The sequence below is a fragment of the Alligator sinensis genome, unplaced genomic scaffold (assembly GCF_000455745.1).
Source record: "Alligator sinensis unplaced genomic scaffold, ASM45574v1 scaffold590_1, whole genome shotgun sequence".
Lineage (NCBI taxonomy): Eukaryota > Metazoa > Chordata > Crocodylia > Alligatoridae > Alligator > Alligator sinensis.
In genome coordinates, this window is record NW_005842497.1 from 565,823 (window position 1) to 585,236 (window position 19,414).

Sequence of the window (19,414 nt, forward strand, 5' to 3'; positions counted from 1 at the left end):
TCTTTCCCTCTTTTTTTTCCTTGAGTGGGTGTGCTGATCCCTGAAGCAAATTGATCAGGAATGGAGTCTTGGCAGTTTTGAAGGTAAACTTTTGGCCACACAGGCCTTGAATGGGATAATACCCTGGGGGTGCTAATCCCTGGAGCAGGCTGACCAGGAATGGGGTCTGGCAGTTAACTGGCCACATGGGCCTGGACCCCTCTGTTTTGTAATTTTAGTGTCTCAGCATAGTGATATAGCTGAGACTCAATGTCCAGGCTGCAGCCATAGGCCTGGGCCCTTTTTGCTGTTTCACAGCTATTGTGTTTCTGCCTAGCTATGGCTGAACCCCAGCCATATGCTTGGCTAGCAGATTTGGGCCAGGGTGAAGCCTCGCAGTGTTTAAGCTGAGGTTTAAGCTAATACCAGCAGGGTTAATGACAGGACAGTGCAGAAGCTCTCTTCATGAAGGTACTGCTTCAGGTGGGAATGGATGGCAGACTCTAAGCTTCAGAAAAGTCATTCTGCATATGCTCAGCACTGTTCTTAAAGCTAACTTCTTTGAGGTTATGCTTCAATATAATTATCATGTTGATCTTGAGAACCCACAAGATGGGTGGACAAAGGCAGCAGGCATATGGATGCAGTGTTTATCTCAGATAATATGCTCTAAAGAGCAAGGCAGCAAGTGTTAAAAATCAATGCTTTTCATTTTCAGAATTACAGCTTTCACCTATGCCTTCAGGGTATTCTTTGTCACAGTAGGAGACTCATTTCCTCTAGCATTTGCAAAAAGGGAAGATACAGGATGAATTGATTAGATATTCCAGGCCAAGATGCCTATATATGTCAGTAAGTGGAGCACTGTGAAATTAGCTTATGAAGTCAAATGTTAGGCTGTAAATTTTACTGTGAAGACAGGGTTCAGAGTCCCTCACTGAGCACTTGCAAGCAGGGAACGGTCTCCACAGAGAACTCTGCGGAAGGTGGGACAAAGATAAATGATGAAACCAATTCATCCAGAACTGAAGGGCTCATCAGAAAAGCCAGGGGATTCTACAAATGTTTCTTGAGGATCCATAGTTTTTTTCCCCTTGCTTTTTGTCCTACTTACCTATTTTTGTGCATCTTTCACAGCTTATGACATGTCAACATTCACAGGGTATGTCTAAAGGACCTTAGTTTTTGTTGAAGTAGCTGAATGACTGGGTTTTAGTTGGTCTTCTTTCCTAAAGAGGCTGCTGATTTGTGGAACTGGGAATAAGCACACTCCTGGTGATTGTAGAGTTTTTATTTATATCAGTTAAACTGACCTCATACCATGAGTGGAAATTGCCTTAATTGTGTGTTCCCGTGAACTAGCTCAGTGGTTCTCAACCTCTTTTAGAGCCTGGGCACCTCTCCACAGCTTTTTTGGATTTGGCTACACCCCAATTGAGAACCACTGTTGTGCTGCCTCAGCTTACCTTAGTGGTTGCCAAGTGGAGTGCTGTTACTGCAACCATCACCAGGCAAAAGTGCCCCACGCAACTTGTACACAGCTAGACTGGGAAGGGCTGCAGCACAAGCATGGGCTCCTCCTGCATTAGGATTCTCAGATAAGCCTAAAGGAAGCAGGAGAACTGGCTTGTGCTGCAGCTCCTTCTGCTCTGACCCTACCTGGCATCTTCTCTTCACAGATGTGGGGGGAAGGTGGAACGGTTCCATGTGCCTCCATTTCTTGGAGGGGTGGGGGAAAAGAGGGATGGACCAGGAAGAACTGTGACACAAGTGGCCTTCCTGCCTGCTTTAGGCATATCAGAAAACCCCAGTGTAGCAGTACTCTGAAAAGGCCTAGCAGCACTCTGGTTGAGAACCACTGAACTAGCCTCATGTATCTCCATTACCTGTTGGCCTGCCTATTGAGCAATGCTGAACAGTCAGGTGTGGTTCTTCATTGCCTGGAACTTAGTGGTATTATATATACCAGTATCAAGTGAGCATGCGCTTTAAAAACACTTCAACCCAGGTGGGGTACGCTGGTGCACTTGCACCCCTTTGATTCTTGCTCCACCCAAAGTTTAAAACCATCTGCCTGGCAGTGACAGCAGAATTCCTAGTCAGCCAATGCTAAAGGGGTCCATTGACTTCATGGCTTAATATAATCTGCCCGATCCCTTCTAAGCTTTTCATTCCACTGGTGTAACCACCCCCTCTTCTTTTTAATGGTCTTGATGTTCCACCAATCAAGGTATCCTTTATTCTGCAATTCTGATGTCTGTTCACTGTTCCTGCTAATGTAGCTCCTATTTCAAAGCTGTCTAGATTGTTGTTTTTAACTCATTACAATGAAATTACATTTGTTTTGTCTTCAATCATAAGCTGAGTATAATATAGCTGTAGACTCCTAGCCTATTAGTAAAGCTTCCAGCTTACTTTTAACGGGAAAAAGTGTGTATTGTTTTATATGAGGTGAAGCACCTCACCATCTGCACCTCCCAAAATGTTAGATCTGCCCATGCTTCAACCTAAAAACAAGATTTGTTTGTTCACACTTTGGAAAAAGCAACTGTGACTCTGTAACAGCTCTTATCATCAAGCTCTTCACTATGTGTTCTGCTGCCATCCTGTTTACCCCAGTAATGATCACTTGTGCACAGTTGGAAGTCTTAGTTCAGGAGAAGCTTAGGTTTAGATACCAAGGCAAAGTCTTTGAAGAAATTATCAAGGCTCACATTTGTGAGAGCCCGGCAGGACAAATTATGCTGAGGGGAAACCAGCACGGGTTCGTGGCAGGCAGATCGTGCCTGACCAATCTAGTCTCTTTTTATGACCAGGTTACGAAACGCCTGGACACAGGAGGAGGGGTGGATGTCGTATACTTAGACTTCAGGAAGGCCTTCGATACGGTATCCCACCCCATACTGGTGAACAAGTTAAGAGGCTGTGACGTGGATGACTACATAGTCCGGTGGGTGGCGAATTGGCTGGAGGGTCGCACCCAGAGAGTCGTGGTGGATGGGTCGGTTTCGACCTGGAAGGGTGTGGGAAGTGGGGTCCCGCAGGGTTCGGTCCTTGGACCGATACTCTTTAATGTCTTCATCAGTGACTTGGACGAGGGAGTGAAATGTACTCTGTCCAAGTTTGCAGATGACACAAAGCTATGGGGAGATGTGGACACGTCGGAGGGCAGGGAACAGCTGCAAGCAGATCTGGACAGGTTGGACAAGTGGGCAGAAAACAACAGAATGCAGTTCAACAAGGAGAAATGCAAAGTGCTGCACCTAGGGAGGAAAAATGTCCAGCACACCTACAGCCTAGGGAATGACCTGCTGGGTGGCACGGAAGTGGAAAGGGATGTTGGAGTCCTAGCGGACTCCAAGATGAACATGAGTCGGCAGTGTGACGAAGCCATCAGAAAAGCCAATGGCACTTTATCGTGCATCAGCAGATGCATGACAAATAGGTCCAAGGAGGTGATACTTCCCCTCTATCGGGCGCTGGTCAGACCGCAGTTGGAGTACTGCGTGCAATTCTGGGCGCCGCACTTCAAGAGGGATGCGGATAACCTGGAGAGGGTCCAGAGAAGGGCCACTCGTATGGTTAAGGGCCTACAGACCAAGCCTTACAAGGAGAGACTAGAGAAACTGGATCTATTCAGCCTCCGCAAGAGAAGGTTGAGAGGCGACCTTGTGGCTGCCTATAAGTTCATCACGGGGGCACAGAAGGGAATTGGTGAGTATTTATTCACCAAGGCGCCCCCGGGGGTTACAAGAAATAATGGCCACAAGCTAGCAGAGAGCAGATTTAGATTGGACATTCTTTCCTGCTTATGCAGGGGGTCGGACTCGATGATCTATTGAGGTCCCTTCCGACCCTAACATCTATGAATCTATGAAAGGAGATTGCAGGTCAGCAGCAAAATAGAACTGTATATGACAAATTCACCCTCGCCCACAGTGATTCTAGATGTGTTGATCACAATGTTGTTCTCTTATTTTATTAGCATCACTTCCACAGTTCTCCACTGAAATATTCAAAAGACTTTGACAGACCCAAGAGAGGCCCTCTCTTAAAAGAAAGATTCTGGTTTTGAAAACAGCACATCTTTGTTATTTAAAGACATTTTTATCCTGCCAGGACAGCCTTTTTCTATTCCAGAAATTATCCATATTTCAGAAGAAATTCTGCCTTTTATAGTATTTCAAAAAAGGTTGTCAGGTACTAGAGAAGGACAACTTTTTCTAACAAACTCCTGACTAATAATAACGCAAGACTATTTTATACAAACCACCTTTGGCTGCCACCCCTTTATGTAGAAATTTCCTTCCTCTTCCTCATTTTATAAAATGATACAGAAAAAGCTTTCTTAGCCAGCATGAGTCAGGTAAGGGGGATGCTGGTTATCTAAATTCTGGTTATCTGAGAGCTAGACAGAAGACAGTGCCATACTTGTAGTGCAAATACTTGATGTGCATGTGCATGCTGGATAGACTCAGCAAAGATTCCAGTCGCCAAAGTAAGGATTTTGTATTGGTGGATATTGGAAATTCTGGTTAATAGAGTATTCCAGTTAGTAAAATGCCGGTTGTGGTGGACACCTTTGGGGTGCTCACCACTTGAGGGCTCTCATAGGCTCCAAGGAGAGCCTGCTTTGGAGCAGCTGTTGGGGAAACCTCCCCCAAGTACCATTTTAAGGGGGAAGGTGCATGTCAGGGCACTGTGGGTGCCTGCCACTTTAAGACCAGAGCTAAGCAGCCAGCAGGTTAAGGAAGCCATTTTAGATCTCTGGCTGCCTATATAAAGAGCTCAGTTCCTTGCTGGCTGGGAAGGCAGCAACACTGCCTGTCTGTGAGGCTCCATAACACCCTGGAGGTAAGGGCAGGAGCTGTAGGGGATGGTTAGGAGGCTCCTGGTCCTGGGCATGACCTAAAACTGAACCCTGCTGGAAGTGGGTGGCCTGGGGGGGGCCTCAGTGGTACAGGAGCCCCCAGGAAATGCCAGGCCAGCTACCACCCCAGTGAAAGGAGGGTAGGGGTGCCTTAACCCTAGTCTTCACCTTTGGGTGGGTTTGCATAACACCGGAGGCGGTTGGGGCCAGGCACAGCTATGGCCATCTGAGCCCTGTGGGGTGCAAGACCACAAAAGACCCAAGGAGGGAGAATGAGGGCTAGCCATGGCTGCAGCCACCTGAGCCCTGTGGGGTGCAAGGCCCTGTGGAAATGTAATTGGGGCCAGGCACAGCTATGGCCACCTGAGCCCACTGGGGAGGAAGCCCCGTGGCCTCAAGTGAGGGGACAGTGTGGAGCCCCAAGTGAGGGGTCGGAGATCTGGAACCCTGAGTGAGGGGGCGGTGTGGAGCCCCGAGTGAAGGCGAGTAGGCCCAGGTATTTTTCTAGATACCTGAGGCTGTAATTTGGGCCAGAGGCTGAGTAAAGGGGGCTCTGCCCGAGAGAGAGGGGTGAGTCCTGATCCCGGTAAGCACTCCATTGCTGGGAGGCTGAGTGTGAGTCAAAGGCAAGATCTACGGAGAGCAGAATGACCTGCTGCTCCAGGTGAGGAGTGAGAGTCCCTGTGAGACCCTGGAACACCAGTCGTGGTGTGAGTCATCCCAGTTTCCACAACTGGGTGGGTCACCCCTAGTAGGGGCCAGAAGGCGGACCCAAGAGAGTCAAGGGGCTAGTGGCAGAGGCCTGATGTAAAAATACCCTCAATTGGTCAATGCTGGGGCCAAGACCAGAACAGTCAAAAGCGCCTTGGGCCCACCGCGAGGGACCCCCAGAGCTGAAGGCCTGACTGGCCTTGGAGGTGAGGCAGGGCCTGTGTGGCCGAAGGTCTCATGGGGACTATGCCCAATAGGGGAAATGGTTTCAGGGAGCCAGACAGCCTGAATGAATGTGGGGTAGGCCACCTGAATGGAGGGATCTTAGAGGGGTCCTGATTGGAGGATTCTGAGGCCCAGTGTGGGGCTGGTGAGATCAACAGCTGGATGCCGTCTGTGAGACCTGGGCTGCAGTGTAGGGGAGGTTTGGAACCACAGATAGCACCCCCTGGCATTGGGGGCAAGAATGGGCAGCCTCCTGCCTTAATTAACATCTTAATTAATTAAGAACAAGGCATGGCAGGCGAGTCAGGGGGGGGGGGCATGCCCAAAGGCAAGTGGGGCAACTAGCACTGTGGCTAGTCAGGGAGTCCCACTTTGCCACACCAGTTAAAACAGCTTTTACTGTACTTTAAAACTTTGACAAGTAAAACTGTAGCCAAGTTATACCTTATGACCCATCCTCATGCTAAACAGATTTCATTCAAGCTGGGCTGGTGGCATGAATATAATAAATGCATGTTTATACACTAGCCCTGGTTCTAGCCTTTTTATTTTGGCATTGCAATGATCCAAGGTACCTGATTGTCTTTCAGCTGGATGTATAGGGCATCAGAGGGATTAGAACTCAAGCTTCTCACTGGTAAAGTTTGTATTAGGAGGGGGGTTGTTTTCCTGTATAGACTTGTGGCTAAGGCACTGGAATGCAATGTCACAGGAGTGTTTTCTCTTCCTAATTCGCCTAAATTTTTTTTCTTTGTGATCTTTGATAAATCGTTAAAGTTCTCTCTGCGTCAGTCTACCATCTGTCCAAGCTCACTGAGAGTTGTAGGAAAAAATCCATTCATGCTTATTAACTACAGAGATGCTTTGATGCACTTCACAGAAATGTTACAAAACCAATGCTTGCCTTGACTGATTTCAAAGGGGATATTTTTACTTAAAAATTAAACTTTTACACGTGTAGCTTTCTTTTTATGGTGGAATCCTCATGCCCTTCCTCTTCTCCCCCTGTCCCCTCCAACACACAAAAATTGTATTTTACAACCAGTTCAACTATACATTCATTTACCATGTTAATTGTCACTAACATAAAATATCTGCTTAGTTTTTCTTTGGCCCTTACCTGGGTCGAATCCTATTTGCCTTTATAAGAGTTATATGTAAATAAAGCACAATAATAAAAAAAAGGACTTTGCCTGAGATGTGCAAAGCTAATAACTAGAGAATTTAGACATGCAGTTCCCAGTGAACTTGAGATGTCTTGCCTAAACACTCATCTTGATTTTTAAAATCTCATTCTTCAGGGTTTAGACCATATTCTGTAAATTTTATGAATTATTCAGCCAATGAACTGGGTTACAAAAAGAGGAAATGGGCTTCAAGGGACTACAGAGCACCTAGCTTGTCAGCTTGTACATCAATTTTCCCTTTATCTCATTGCACAGTAGCTATATCAAGGTTTCATTCAAGGTTTCTTACTGAAACAGGAGTCATTAGTCATATTCCCCTCTGTTAGAATATACACAGTATAGGTGCATCGTGTTTTGGTTAAGAAGTCCACATTTCAAGCCTGTCCTCTCCTGAACTCAACCTGACTCGCCTTCCATTTCATAAAACTGATAGATCAATTTTTTAGCTGATAGAAATCAGCTTGGTTTTCCTGAAGTTACAGGAATTTTCAATATCTGAGTGTCTGGCCTTCTGTCTCTTTGATTCCCTTATGTCTTATTAAATAATAGAATGAAACACTTATTAATTAGGAATGGTTGATGTTTCTACCACAATCCTGATTATCTATTTAATAATTGGGGAAGGCTTTAAATTTGCTAGTCTGGCTATAGTTGGGGATATTTCAGCATTTTGTATCAACATTCTGACTTCAGCTTTAACATTTCAGCAGTTTCTAATTTCATACTGTTGAACTTTTGCAGGCAAGAACAAATAGGTTTTCCCCCTCAAAGATGATCAAAATTCATTAAGCCAGTTTTTGAATCAGGGGAATAACTTGCTTGGCCTTTGTGGTAGTTTTCTAACACATTTTAATATTTCAAATACTGTATTGTCTGCTTAGCTACGGTAGACAAACTCACAGATAAAATTAACTCAGAATACTTTTATTTATTTTTTGAAGTAAGAAATATTTTGAGATACTTCACATGCTTACCAAACAGCTGCTGAGCATGAGGACATCCTATTGGGCACTCTTCCTATTCCTCTTAAACTAATCTAATGCTCAGTAAAGTGTCACCATCAACATGTGTGTGGGACTTTCTGCACAGTAAATTAGGCTAATGCACCATTTGCTAGTTCCAGGAAATACAGGTACTATATTAAAGGCACATTAGCTACTGCCCAGTCGTGCATGTGTAAACACTGACCAGGAGCAATTTGACCGGGGGCCCACTGCTGTCTGGCTAAGCCCTGATGTGGGTGGAGCTGTCCTGGCAGCCGGAACTGCTGCATCCCAGCCACGTAGAGATCAGGTCAGGACCTAATCCCCACATGGCCGGGAGCGCTGTCCCCAAGTGGAGATCCTGATCGCCGAGTGGCAATAGTTCTCTTGGCCACATGGTGATCCTCATGTGGCTAGCAAGCATCATCTCTGCTGAGTGGGGACAGTTCTCCCAGCCATGCAGGGATCAAGACTGGCTTCCATGCCCCCTGCCAGCTCCATGGCTAGCACCTGTGGGGAGCCTGGAACTCCCCCCTGACTGCTGCAGGGAGGCAGAGGAGGGGAGGACTAGGCTTCTATCAGGCACTTTGCTCCCAATGGGAGCACACATGTAGACGTGTGCCCCGTAGCACTTTAATGGGCTTGAACTTTCTGTGAATTAATTGCACATGTAGATGCACTTGTGTGTTTTAACTGGTATCAGTATTTTAATATGTACTGTAGACATAACTATACTTTGCAATATTCAAACTACCATATTTTGCAGTAAAAATGCTTGATCCTGCAAGCCTCTCATCAACCTGAACTGCTACCATTGTCAATGGCACTCATACTCATAGGATGGAGACAAAAAATCAGTCTATCCTCTTATGGGGGGGCTGTGCATTATGAAGTGCAAGCACTTCATGTGTCTGCATATAAACAAGTGCGTATAATCTCTCTTCTGCACTGTCTTTGAGGCTTAATTCCCTTCTGTTTGGAAGCTCTAGCTCCAGCTCCAGCACCCTCTTCTCCACCTATTTTTTTTCTTCATTAAATTTTCTCTTCTTCTGTTTGAATTAATGTTTCAACCACATGTAACACTTCTGTTTAGCACAGAATTTTTCTCATTGTTTGTGAATCAGATTATTTATGTCCAAATCATGCTATTTTGAGCAGGCAAATAAATCAATCACTTCATGGAATAAATGTAGTATCACCTTTTGGATGAAGATTTCCCTTTCGGCATTCCGGAGATAGTATGGAGTTAGGGTCAGCACCACTAGACTGATTTCTTGGCCATCTTAATATTGTCAATTGCCTTGTTTCTGATTTTCCCTTTTTTGCCAAAGATCAATGAGAAGGTGGCAAGATACTTCATAGGTCATCTAGAAACTTCACATTTTCTTGTACCTTTCTGCTTAAAGTATAGAAAAGGTACTGTTCCCTTTGCTTGGTTTTTCTAGACCGGGACAATAGCCGGGTTTTCACAGTCCCTATTATTGTTATTGAAGGGGTGACCAGATGGAACATGAATTTACCAGGCACATGTAAGTGTAGCGATTACATGCAGATTCTTCTAGGATCTTGAAATAGTCTTCAATATTGTTAACAGAAAGTCTAATTAGGTTGCCTTTACATGGGTGATGCTGTTCTTGAATAGTTCCATCTTTTTCTCTGGAAGATGCCAAAAAGTATGTTTGCACATAAACAACAGTTCTCTTTCTCTTCAAGATATTGCTACTCCCTTTTTTGGTCTGTGCAACTAATCAACGTTTGGTACCCTTCAGGTGGTTTCTGTTAGGAGGAGCAAGGTATCCTGACTATATGAAGCCTTGTTTCCCTGTGCACAAGAGGAAACAACAGTAGACAAGTTTGTTTGCTCATAGTTTCAAGCTGCCTTCAGACATTGCTCAGCGCAAAAAACCCTCTCAAGACTTTTCACAGACCTGTCCTTTCTGTGCTTGGTTAGGCTGTCTTTGGTGCTTCCTTGCTGTGTCTAGCAAATCATTGTCACTCAGAGAGTGCCTATGATTCATTAGCTCGGAAGGGAACTGCAGCTCTGTTGAATTGATGGCTGCTTCAGCAGCTCTTGGGATCACACCTTAACTGTTATGCAGTAAATGAGACTCAAAACAACATAAACATCTTGTTGAAGCAATACAGACTAATTAAACAACCCTTTTCTAGTAAGAATCATATATTGATACTAACCACTGCCACACTTCCCTGTTGTTGTTATTTAGCTTTATCTCACCATATCGAGAAGAGCTCAGAGCAGCTTACAATAAAAGACAAACAACCCAAAAGTTAAGAAACAGCAACAGGTTCCCCAGTCCATACACTAAAACCTTAAAACTGCACTTCCAGCCCATCCCAACCATGCTTCCTAACTTCCAATCACATCTAGGTAGACAAAAATTTCTACAGCCTTTCCCCTAACACTGGCTATCCACTCACACTATCATACCTTGTACTCAAGAAAGATGCCTCTCCCTTCCTCCAATATTCCCTCCAGCTCCACCCCTTCTCTCCAACAGAGGGTCTGTGGCTATCCCCTAAAACATATACTACCCTCCTCCCCTCCCTTTTCCTCAACAAACACAACATTGTATTTAAAAAAGAGAGCAAGGAATGTCATACCAAACCCAGTATTGTTTATTATGTATACAGACCAGTAACTTAATAAACATGAATACCTTGGCCAATTTATTAAATGCATTGCTTTCCTTAACATTTCCTAAGGCTCTAATCCTTTAAATTGATATGAACAAGTGGACATCTTGAGCCTCACTGCAGTTAATGGCATACTGTTTAAATCCAGAGATCTTGCACAGAATGTTTTTCAGGATTAGGGCTTTAGTTTTGTTTCTAAATAAAGGTGCATCAAATCGCCACAGCATTCATGTTTGCAGATCAAGAACTTCTTTCTTAATAAGCGAACAGACCGCAAAATAGATTTTTTTTAAAAGGTCATTTTGAACTGTGAAAATACAAAAGAGTTCCCAAGCCAATTTTTTAAATTGACTCCTGTGTTTCTTCAAGTCTGAAGATGTCCAAATGATTTAGGTTGAAAATGTATCATCACTCTGCAGCACTGATAATTATTTTAGCAGTTGCAGCATGCTATGTGGCCAGATTTTCAGCTTGCAAAATTGAGACAATCGCCTCAGGTTATGAATCATCCTTGGGGGATTTACAGATGTCTGTCCAGCTGCTCCTGTTACACTTGTCTGCTAAGAGAATGAGCTGTGTACAGCAGCGTCTTAGTGCTTGGTTGTTTTTTCTTTGAAAAACTTATTTGCAAGGAATGTATAATAAGTGAAAGACTCTGATAAGCTAAAGGGCAAGTATTGTATGTGTAGTTTTAGATGGGTCTTTGCTTCCAACAGGGAAATTTCTGATTATACTTGAGTGTGTATTTATTTTGATAGCCATTCTATAGGAAAGCTATTCTATTCACCAACATAATTAAACTACAGTATTACCTTATAAATAGCTTTCAACCTCTGAGTCTAGAAATTAATAGACATAATGGCCCAGGGGCTATATACCACTACAGCCTCAATAACTTCAAAGGGCAAAAAAGAATTAGTCCCAACATGATACCCCAGGCATATGTTGAGAGGGAGTTTGGGGCGAAGATAACTTGGTGTGCCTCTCTCCACATATTCCTGGTCAAATGCATTTGAACTCCTGCTATCCCCCAGTAGATAATGACTTGCTTCTGCATACAATTTAGAATAGCCCAAAAACTGCACTAAACTGCCCTGGGAGTTCAAATTCATCTATGCAAGGCATCAGGATGCAGGAAGATGTTGTAAAAGTGATAAGTATTTTTTTTCCTTTTTGTTAAAATTAACCTACATAATTTCTTTCATCCTGACTTCAGCATTTTTTTTTTACTTTTTAAGTACATTCAAAACTTATAAGAAGTGAAGGACTGATAGCAGGAGTTTGATGTAGGCATAATGGAGTGGTTTCCACCCGTCAGCCAGATTTCTCTAAATGCAAGATTCTTGCTGTTTCAGTCTCGTAAGGGGCAGGTCATCCAATCCATAAAGCAGTGTCATTTTGCCCACAGTGCTCTTGGAGGAGCTGGGAATTTGGTGATGGGTGGTGATAGCATTAACCCTGACAGCTCCCTGGGAATTAACACTGCTGTTACTTGCTCTGCTATCCAATTCCCAGGCACAGAGCCCCACTAGAGAGTTGTTTCAGTGGCAGTGAGGCGAGAGATAGCAGCATTTACCCCCAGGGGTGCCTGAGCTGCTGTGTTGGCTCATGAACCCATGGGGACAAACGCTGACATCACTTGCTCTGTTGCCAAATTCCCAGGGAGTCTGTGAGAGATGTGATGTATTGAATCTGCATGTATGAATCTTAAGTTACTTTCTGTTGAATCTGCTAATGGCTATCCATGTATATTTTTACTTTGTTCACAAAATAGTCTGTGCCTGCCAGTCTGGCAGCAACCTTTCCCATACTTGTGGCATGAGTCACTTATTTGTGAATGCCTTGGAAAAACATGACAATCCTGTTGGGGACTTATTTTGACAGTGACCAAATGAACAATGGCCATGTTAACCCCACAGCTCTCTGAACCAATGCTGTGTGTCTCAGGCATCTGTGTGGATTCACACCATCACTGATTGCCTTGCCACTAAAGGAGAGGGGTCCGGATCTGACCTGTGAGGAGCCCCACGTGTCAGATCTAGCCCTGGGGCTAGATGAGTTTGACACGCTTGGTCTAGTCCAACCCTCTGCTGAATGCAGAATCATCCATGTCTTAACCATCCCAGACAAATTTTCTCTCTAATCCACACTTGAAAATTTCCAATGATGGAGTTTCTACAACCTCTCTAGATAATCTAGTCCAGTGCATACCCACTCTCTTAATTAGAAGATTCTTCCTAATAGCTAATCAAACTTTTTCTTCTTGTAGTTTAAGGCAATGCCGTGGAATCAGCTGAGAAGTGTTCACATTACAAATAAAACTCACTGACACATTAAAACTGTTTAAGATTTCCAAAATGCAAGCTATGAGTAGAATATCATTATAACTATTCATCACTACTATGCTGCTTTAAAGTGTGTTACAGACTAATGAAAAATACCTAGCAGATAGGGATTCGCTTTTGGCAATGAGAGGATCATTTATGCCCTTCATAAGTCTCTGTCTAAAATCAGCTTAAGTATTTTTGACCTGGGCTTTTCTGAAGTTCTTTTTCCTTCCTTTAAGATGACATTTGCATGGCTCATGTTGCCAATCTATATGCACTTTCAGGAATATTTTGATCCCTCTTGGGGACTCTGGAATACAATATACTATGCTGGTTGTGATGACTAAGCTACTGAAACTGTTAGCTACTCTAAATATCCTCTTTCACCTTGAATCTAGCAATATCAGCAAGAGGTTAATAAGCACTCTTGTGTATGTTACAATTGTGAACTAGATACGATTATGATGAGATACAGGTTTGGCTGCAGAATACTCCAAGGAAGGAATTTTCTAGAACACCTAAACTGAGATTAGGTACTGCGACACTGCATGCAATGTCCCTTAAAACGAGGTCTTTCAGCCAGTAACCATGATGTCCTTGGGGGGGACTAGCCATGCTAAACAACATGATTCTAAGCATATATTGGGATTAAATCCCCCAAATCGTTCTAGGCCAGATTTTTAGTGTCACTTCTGGGCACAGATTTCAAAGCTTTTCTGTATATACCTGAGGTAATCAGGTTCAGATAAGAATAGTTAGATTCAAGTCTTTAAAAAAAACAAAATTTCTCCTTTCAGAAGATGACTTTGACTGTCAAGTAACAAGGGTACATACTTCGGTGAGAAGAATTGCCTTATTAATGGTGTTTTGAGTTTAAAGACTTAATATTATTGAGTTGACTAGAAACCCAGTTAGTCTGTTATGCTTCACTTGCTCGAAAAAAAAAAATCTTGGGGATTAAAAGAATAACTGAATTTTTAAAGAGAGAGTGGGTGCATCTACACATGAATTTACTCTGGTCTAGATTTACTCTGGTGTAAACTAATCAGGAGTAAGTGTTTTTGGGGAGTTGTCTACACATGTTGGGATTAGGGAGCAGATTTGCACCCAGTTCCCTGCAGCCCTGCAATGGGCCCCTGCGGCCACCGAGAGGAGCTCCAGGCTCCCCCCGGGTGCTATCCCAGGGGCTGGCAGGGAGTATGGGGCCAGGAGAGAACTGTCTTATTTTGGTGCCCCAGGACCCGGGCCACAGCTGTGCAATTTTCACCAGCCTGGGCAGCTTGCCCAAGCCCTCACCCTACCTTGACCGACCCCCCCCCAGTGCTGTGTCACCAGAGGAGAGGCCCTTGGGTGTTTAGCATCCCACCCCACCCAGTTCCTCTGTTGTTCAATCGGCCAGCAGCTCAGAGATCCCTGGCTAGCACCTGCCTTGGCAGCTCCACAGCCCCAGATCACTCCATGAAGAATGGCCAGACATGACACCACCGGCTGTCAGTAGTGCCAGCTCCTCCCGGGGGGGCAGGGGGGGCGGGGGGCAGCCAGGTGCCTATTGATTGAGGGGGCTCTATGTGTTGAGGAAGGAGGGGGCTATGTGTGAGGGGGGAAGGGCCTTTGTGTTGAGGGAGGAGGGATGGGGGTGTGAACTGTGAGGGGAATAAAGATGTGTTCTTTAGATGCCTGCCTGGCATGAGCGGTGCTGGAGATGGGCAGATGGTAGGGGATCTGTGCGTGGTGGGGGAGGCAGGCTAGAGTGGGGAGTGCTCCAGGTGGTAGTCTGCCAGAGCCTCCCACACCCAGTGCCCTGGTCCCCACTGGTGGGTGTGTGACTCTCTTGGGACACCAGCAGGGCCTTCTGCTGCCATCACAGCTGGTGTTCCCACTGCCAGACCACCTCCACACACCGTGCCTCTTCTGCCCAGAGGAGCAACTCTCCCCGGGACCTCACATATATTGTGCAGCCCATGCTGTGATGATGACCCAGGGGAGGTTGTTCTTGTCCACTTTGAGATGGGCAGTAAGGAGGGGCCAGTGGCCCTTGAGGCAGTTGAAGATGCACTCAATGAGGGGGTGAGTCCAGCCCAGGCACCAATTTAAAGAAGGCCTGGCGGGAGTCCAGGTGGCTGGTGTAGGGCCTCATCAGCCAGGGCAGAAGAAGGTAGGCAGGGTCCCTGATGAGCAGGGGTGGGATGATGATGGCCCCCAGCTCCAGGTCTGCCACTCTTGGCATGAAGCACCCACTCTCCACTAGCACAGCCAGTCTGGAGTTTCAGAACACATAGGCATTGTGCTGACATGCACCAGTGGTCCATGACCTCCTGAAGGACCATGGAGTGGAACCCCCTGTATCTATAATAGGGGAAGTCTCCATGGGGTGGGCAGGTCACTGGGATGTGGGTGACATCCAGGGCCCTGATACACTGGGGGAACCCCAGTGCACGGAACCCTGTCACCAATGCCTGGGTGTCACTGAGCTAGAGGACGGTGTTTCCCAACCCATCCTGGAGGTGTGTGGTGCCACACACCTCCAGGATGGCCTCCCCAGTGGTGGCCTTGCCCACACTGAACAAGTGCCCCACATACCGCAGGCTAGCCGGTGTGACCAGCTGGAGCAGTGCCAGTGCCAGGCACGTGTTGGTGGGGAAAGCTGGGCACATGCCAGTGTCCTGGCATTGCAGATGGGGCTAGAGCTGGAGGAACAGGTCTGCAAAGATGGCCTGGGTCATATGGAAGGTGTTAATCCACCACTTATCGTCCCAGTTCTGCTGCACCAGGTGCTGCTACCAGAGTGGCTGAAACAATGGGTCCAGAGGTGGTAGGACTGGAGGCCCATGAGGGTGATGGCAGCCCCAGCAGTGACCTCCTGGAGTCCCTCATGGGCATCGTTGGTGGCAGCAACTGTGCAGTGTCGGGGGCCCTGGGAGGGTATGCAGTGGGTGGCCAGGTGGTCACTGTGTGTATGGGAGCTGGGTGGGGTGAGCCAGCCATGAGCCAGCTGTCAGTTGGTGCAGTGGGCCATCAGGGTAACTGAAACAGCCAGCAGGATCCAGGGAGCCTGGTTCTGGCTGTCAGGGCCAGGGGCTTGGGACAGCCATAGTGCAGGAAGGCACAGTGTGAACAAACACAGCTGCCACATGGTCACTCTGTGTGTGTGCTGCGCTGCTCCTCTGTGCACAGAAAGTGGCTGCCCAGAGAGCACTGGGTGGGGCTGGGTTTTAAAGATGTCTTCCAAGTGCTGGCAACTAGGACTGGCTTCGGCATCCAGGTGCTCGCAGCTGGGGCCAGAGCCTGAAGCTCCCCCTAGTGGCCACAGGAATGCATGGCAGGGCTGGAGGGACCCAACAGTAAATTTGCTGCCAGGTCTCTGCACGTATAGATGCCTAGCCAAAATTGCTTACTGTGCTGGAAAGCTAGTTGTGCGTAAATGCGCACATAGACTCACCTAGTATGTAGCACTATTCAACAAAGAAATAAGTTGGTAATCAAATTAATGGAGAACTTATATTTTTCTTTTTGAGCAAGACTATGATAATAGTTCCCATTTCTCATCATTCTATTTCTTTTTTATGAGCTTCTTTATTCTACAAATATTGGTATCCAAGGTTGTCCATATTGGGCTGAATAGCTTCGAACGTCTTGAAGATCCCCTCGTGTGTTGGCTTCCACAAAACATTTACCCACATTTGCATTATACACATTCAAATAATAAAGTAGAAGCATGAGACTTCCTGGAGGTCACAATCAACCTGTAGCCTCTCCACTGCCAATCTGCTTCCACTCTTTCACCAAGAAAAAACAGTAAAATCTAAGCAAGTCATTAAATGCTTCCCTTAATGTTATTTCCCTTAACAGTTTTTCTTTATTCTCCTTTTTGCTTTTTTTCTCCTCTATGCCACTTTCATTTTTTTTCTTTCTCTCTCATTTGTGGTTTTATTCAAGGATTTCTCTATTTCTCCCTGCACCTGCACCTGGAATGGAGTTCAACCTGTAAGATCTTTTCGGTGCCATTTTGCAGCTGCGCAGTGCACTAGAGTAGTTCAAACTCTACATTAGGTTCCCCACAGCAGAAGAGTAGTTTGCATTTTTCTTGTTTGCTATGGAATGGGGAACTCTGTAATTCAGAATTGAGTCCTTTACCATTCCTTTTGCTGTTATAATCAATAATTAATCTGTTAGTTAATTCTCAGTGCAGTCCCTGATGTGGATTCCACTATGTCCTCTGATCTTATTGTGTATCCTTCTCAGGATCCTTTCAAATGCACTCCATGCTTCTGTAGTGTGTGCACATGCTCATGGTCTCCTGAAGGAGCATTATAATTATAACAAATGCCCATTAGCAAACAGTGGGCACATCTACATGAGACCTTTACTACTCAGTAGATTAATTAGCTGTGCAATAAACGTCTCAGCATCTACAAGTGCACCCCTGTTAGGCTAGAGTAAATTAACTTTCACTTAAATACACGTCCTCAATGATCAGGCTGGGGTCAGAGGAGGGGCAAAATGAGTCGCTCTGGGTAAGAATGCAATGGGGGCATGGGGAAAGGGACTTGATAGTGGGCATCTACTACAGACCGCCTCACCAAGGGGATGAGCTGGATCTGGAATTCTCAGGTCAGCTCACAAAGGCAGTAAAGTCAAGGGATGTGGCTGCCATGGGTGACCTAAACTACCCAGACATCTGCTAGGAGGAGCAGTCAGCCAGGTCTGACTACTCACATAGGTTCCTAGTGGGGATACAGGACCTCTACCTAACCGAGGAGGTGCATAGTCTCACCAGAGGAAATGTCTTACTGGACTTGGTCCTTGCCACAGGCAACAACCTGGTGAGGGGTCTGCGGGTACTCGACCACCTGGGCGACAGTGATCATCGCCTGCTGGAATTTACTATCCAGTACAGTGTGGTGAAAGCAAGCAGCAAGGCAGAGGTCCTCAACTTCAGGAGGGCTAACTTCTGTAAGCTAAGAAGGTTAGTAGGAGAGGCATTGGGGTCTCGGAGCTTCAATGAGATAGGAGTCCAAGATGGGTAGTTGTTCCTCAAGGAGACGATCCTCCGAGCTCAAAGGGAGTCAGTCCCAATGCACACCAAGGGAGACAGGAGTAGTAAGAAGCCCCCATGGTTCAGCAAAGGCATCCAGGGATGCCTGAGGGCAAAAAAGGAGGCATACAAACAGTGGAAGCAAGGGGCTATCAAGGAGGATTACACCTCTGTTGCTCAGGACTTCAGGGAGGCTGTTAGGAAGGCCAAGGCAGAGATGGAGCTAGGGCTAGCGACCAGAATTAAGGATAATAAAAAGTCCTTTTTCAAATACATAGGAAGTAAGAAGGCACTGGGTAATGCGGGGCCCCTACAGGATAGGCTTGGCAATCTGGTGATTGCAGCAAATGAAAAAGCTGACCTCTTTAACAAATTCTTTGCCTCCACATTCGTGAATAGGGACCAGACATCTCCCCCAGTAGAATTACAGACGGACCCAGGGGAGGCACCACCATGCCTAGGGTCAGGGATGACCTAGTTAGGGAACTTTTGGAGGGGCTGGATATGGTTAAACCAATAGTTCCAGATGGTCTTCACCCAAGGGTACTGAAGGAATCGGTGGGGGTCATAGCGGGGCCCCAGCATGGCTCTATGAGCACTCGTGGGGCACTGGCCACGTACCAGAGGATTGGGAAAGGGCCAGTGTGGTCCCCATTTACAAGGAGGGGAGAAAGGAGGACCCTGACAATTATAGGGCAGTCAGTCTTACCTTGGTCCTTGGGAAGACCTCTGAGAAAATTATCAAGGAACATATCTGCGAGGGCCCAACAGGGGAAGTAATGCTCAGGGGCAACCAACATGGGTTCATTGAGGGCAGGTCCAGCCTGACTAACCTGGTTTCTTTTTATGATCAGGCCACAAAGTCCCTGGACGAGGGTGTCGGGGTGGATGTCATCTTCCTGGACTTTAAGAAGGCCTTTGACATGGTTTCCCACGACATTCTCTTAAAAAGACTTGGTGACTGCAGCATTGATGCCTACACAGTCATATGGGTGGCAAATTAGCTAGATGGTCGCACCCAGAGAGTGGTGGTGGACGGGTTGTTTTCAGCCTGGAGGGATGTGAGCAGTGGAGTCCTCCAGGGCTCAGTCCTCAGGTCTGTACAGTTCAACATTTTTATCAGCAATCTGGATGTGGGTGTGGAAAGCACACTGTCCAAATTCACTGACGACACCAAGATGTGGGGCGAGGTGGGCATGCTGGAGGGGAGGGACAGAATCCAGCTAGATCTAGACAAATTACAGAGGTGGGCGGATGAGAATAGGTTGGAATTCAACGCAGACAAGTGCAAGGTGCTGCATCTAGGGAGAAGGAACCAGCAACACACCTATAGGCTGGGGAATACCCTTCTTGTCAACACTGTGGCAGAAAGGGATCTTGGAGTCATTGTTGATTCCAGGATGAACATGAGCCGCCAATGCGAGAAAGCAGTCAGTAAGGCT